Below are 3778 nucleotides of genomic sequence, written 5' to 3'. Positions count from 1 at the left end.
TTAATGCACATGTTCAAAATTTTCTTCAACAAAAAAACCAAGGAAACCGTAGATAGCAATATAAAAAAATGTATAATTCTTAAGTATATTTTCAGGACTTATCAATGGCAAGGGATAATTTTTGAGAAACCTCTAAATGCAAAAAAATGAAACTTTCTGACCCACCAATGATAACTCTTTTACTTTATAGAAATCATAAGTTACATAATGTCTTACGTCAGTGAGTAGAGCGCAAGACACATTTCAAAGTCAATTACCTTCTCAGGCCGCCCATCATTCATCACTTAGTATTTGCAGTCCTCCAGTCACATAGGTGATCCTATAGGCTGTCCTGTCCTACTGGTGGTATCAGAGCACCTACCACAGGAAGGTCAAATGCCAAAGGAACAGCTGGCAGTGTTTGCTTGATCCGCTGAGTATACATTTTACAACAGCACTGATACAATTCTAACAGTTCAACACCAAAAGCTGGGGAAAAAACATCCAGTATACAAAAGTAACTTCAACACTCAAGTTGAAAATCAGCAAACAGCTCTTCCCAGCCGGTTCTACCCCTGCCGCCCCACTCACTCTCCCGACCCCACCCCACCCCCCCCCCCCCCCCCCCCAAAAAAAAAGTCCTACACTGCCCCCTCAACTCCCTCCCGCCATGGCCATGGCAATACAATCTACAAAATCCTACTCTGAACCTAGCCTGTCCACCTAGCTCCCTATCAACCTATCCTTACAGCGCCACAGCAGTGTAGATTGGGGTCTTTTAAAGGAGGAAGGGGGTGACAGAAGTAGAATTGAGTGGAAAGAGGTGCCTAATGATTTTGAGTTTGAGCGTTGGAAGTGATTTTTGCATACTAGCTTGTTCTTTGCAGCTTGTTGGTGCTGCACTGCCATTACTGTTTCAATGATGCTGGAAAATGTATGCTCAAAAACGATTCAAGCAAACACTACGAGCTGTTTATTTGACCTTTTACCTTCTGTGGTTGATTTACTGATAACACCAGTGCCTTCTTGCCGAAAAGTCCGATGAGTGACAGCAATCTGAGAAAAATAAATTCAAGGTGAAATCAGTTTGAATTATTAAATTTTGAGTTTAAGCACATTCATGTTGGGATAGTTTAAGCACATTCATGTTGGGACATCTAAATTATTTGATAGGTGATTATTTAAATAAGCAACACATTTTATTTACATAAACTAAGTAGTAAAAGATTGTAGGGTGTGACTAAGAAAGGAAGTTTTGCTCTTCAAAGAAAGGTATAAACCCTACATTATGTCCATCTTTTAATCATTTAAAAATTGCGGTACCAGTATTCCTTTGCTGGTATGAAAAGAAAGACATGACCACTACAGGCTGAAAAATAAGTACAACCTTCAAATGACACTGAAGCATACATAATATATTGTTTCCGTTTGAATTACGTCAATTAGGAGCAACATTCGTAGGTCTATTTTCAGGAGCCATTAGACAGGTCCAATGGCAGTTTTGAGAGAAACCTAAAGGTAAAAATGAAACGTTTAAGTTGACCTAGCATTGGGTATTCTAATTCTTATTTAAATGTCTTAGTAGGCCAAGACATCGTTCAAAGACAAATACCTTCAAGGGCTGATCTTCCTACAACACTTCTTGTTTCTCGATACAGTGGATATGGACAAACTTCAGGTCCTGTAGGCGATCAACCGGTGCTGTAGGCAGTCCTGTTGATGAAAACAATGTGTCAAAGATAGATTGGTTGATTGAGTAGGTGTTTTACAGCAATTTCTGTGTGTCAAAGAAAGTCCAACATCTCGTGTTTTATTTTGTATCATAGGATAATAAAATTGTGTATATACTGGTGTCGATAAAGAAAATTCATTTAATTCTCTTTCGTTTCATTTAGTTTCAAAGGATAAAAGCATTCCCTCCTATACTGGCAGAAAAGTAGTAGAAGGCAGGAGGCCAAAAGGCAAAAAATCACATTTGATTTTAAAGCAAGAGCCACCAGGGCAAATTTTAAAAATGTTCTAGTGATATTGAATAACATAAGGCAAAGATACTGAAGCAACCAATATCATAAAACATTTGAATTGCATTTATAATAAGAAACTAATGTTCAACTCTTCGGAATATTTGCAGGACCCATTAAATAATGTCCTAATTGGAGATTAATGTCTCTGCCAATAGTGTTCCAAAATATCTTTTAAAAACAAATACCTACTGAGGTTGATCATCATTCATCACTTCAACTTTCAAACACAGGCGAAATAGAAAGTCCCCCAGTGATGTAGGCAGCCCTCCGGCCCTGAATGGTCCTCCTATCCAGTGTGATGAAAAAAAATGAAACTTTCTCACGCACCAATGAATATTCTTTTAGTTAGTCTATAAATAATATGGTACATAATTTCTTTAAAAGCCAGGGCGTAGAATTGCAAGAAATATGTCAAAGACAATTACCTTCTCAGGCTGCCCATCATTCATCATTTAGTATTTGCGGTCTTCCAGTCACATAGGTGATCCTATAGGCTGTCCTGTCCCACAAGTAGTATCAGAACACCTACCACAGGATGGTCAAAAGCCAAAGGAACAGCTGGCAGTGTTTGTTTGATCCACTGAGTATACACTTTAAAAACACCACTGATACAATTCTGACAGTGCAACACCAATACGCTGCAAAGAACAATCCAGTATACAAAAGTCACCTCAACACTCAAGTTGAAAAGCAGCAAGCAGCTCTTCCCAGCCAGCTCTACTCCTGCCACCCCCTTCCCCCTGAAAAGACTCAATCTACCACTGCTACCCCACTCATCCCCCCCCCCCCCCAAAAAAAAGGAAAAATCCTACACTGCCCCCTCAAATCCCTCTCGCCATGGCCATGGCAATACAATCTACAAAATCCTACTCTGAACCTAGCCTGTCCACCTAGCTCCCTATCAAGCTATCTTTACAGGGCCACAGCAGTGTAGGTATGATTCTTTTAAAGGAGGAAGGGGGTGACATAAGTAGAATAGGGTGGGAAGAGCTACCTAACGATTTTGAGCTTGAGTGTTGGAAGTGAATTTTGCATACTGGCTTGTTCTTTGCAGCTTGTTGGTGCTGCACTGCCAATACTGTTTCAATGATGCTGGAAAATGCCTACTCAAAAATGGATCAAGCAAACACTATGAGCTGTTTATTTGACCTTTTACCTTCTGTGGTAGACTTACTGATAACACCAGTGCCTTCTAGCCGAAAAGTCCGATGAGTGACGGTAATCTGAGACAAATAAATTCAAAGGGAAATCAGTTTGATGATTAAATTTTGAGTTTAAGCACGTTCATGTTGGAGCTTCTAAATTATTTGATACGTGATTGTTTAAATGCAGCACATTCTATGTACATAAACTAAGTAGTAAAAAGAAGTACAACCTTCAAATGGCACTGAGGCAAACATCTATTGTTTCAGTTTGAAATACGTCAATTACGAGCAACATTCGTAGGTCTATTTTCAGGAGCCATTAGACAGGTCCAGTGGCAGTGTTGAGAGAAACCTAAAGGTAAAAATGAAACGTTCAAGTTGACCTAGCATTGGGTATTCTAATTCTTATTTAAATGTCTTAGTAGGCCAAGACATCTTTCAAAGAAATACCTTCAAGGGCTGATCTTCCTACAACACTTCTTGTTTCTCGATACAGTGGATATGGACAAACTTCTGGTCCTGTAGGCGATCAACCGGTGCTGTAGGTAGTCCTGGTGATGAAAACAAAGTGTTAAAGATTGATTGATTGAGTACAATGTGTCAAAGCTTGAATGATTGAGTGGGTGTTTT

Source organism: Aplysia californica, unplaced genomic scaffold (assembly GCF_000002075.1).
Source record: "Aplysia californica isolate F4 #8 unplaced genomic scaffold, AplCal3.0 scaffold00271, whole genome shotgun sequence".
NCBI lineage: Eukaryota > Metazoa > Mollusca > Gastropoda > Aplysiida > Aplysiidae > Aplysia > Aplysia californica.
Note: the sequence above shows the minus strand (reverse complement) of the source record.